The following is a 732-nucleotide window of genomic DNA, read 5'->3' as shown; positions in this document are numbered from 1 at the left end:
GTAGATTTTAAGATCGCACATTCATCATTTGTACCATTATTTGACATTAGTTTTTCCCAGTCTATATCCTGAATTGCCGCCCTCATCCTGGGGAAATTGGTCTTCTTAACCCCTTCCCGCTCCTTGACGTACTATTACGTCATGGCAGCTGTATCGTTCGCGCTCCATGCCGTAATAGTACGTCACGGGAGTAACGGCCGTTTCGGCCGTCCTCCCGACACATACAGGAGCTGTGACGCTGCTGTCTTGTTCAGCAGCTGTCACAGCTCCTACAGCGGGGACCGATCGCTGTGTCCCCGCTGATTAACCCCTTAAAAGCCGCGTTCTATAGAGATCGCGGCTTTTTAGGGGTTAAGCTGCCATCGCCGGGCTGCTAAGCGACAGCGGCCGGCGATGGTGACTATGGCAACCGGACACCAAACAATGGCGTCCGGCTATGCCATAGACGGAAGCCTAGTGGGTCCTGACAACGTCAGGACCCACTATGCTTGCTGTCAGTGAGTAGCTGACAGTTCTAATACACTGCACTACGCATGTAGTGCAGTGTATAAGAATTGCGATCAGGGCCTCCTGCCCTCAAGTCCCCTAGTGGGACAAAGTAATAAAGTAAAAAAAAAGTTAAAAAAAGATGTGTAAAAATAAGAAAATAAAAGATTTAAAAGTATTAAAAGTAAAAATCCCCCTTTTTACCTTATCAGTCATTTATTATTAATAAAAATATATAAACAAACA

The sequence above is a fragment of the Rhinoderma darwinii genome, chromosome 1, assembly GCF_050947455.1.
Source record: "Rhinoderma darwinii isolate aRhiDar2 chromosome 1, aRhiDar2.hap1, whole genome shotgun sequence".
Taxonomy (NCBI): domain Eukaryota; kingdom Metazoa; phylum Chordata; class Amphibia; order Anura; family Rhinodermatidae; genus Rhinoderma; species Rhinoderma darwinii.
This window is presented reverse-complemented; position numbering follows the sequence as displayed.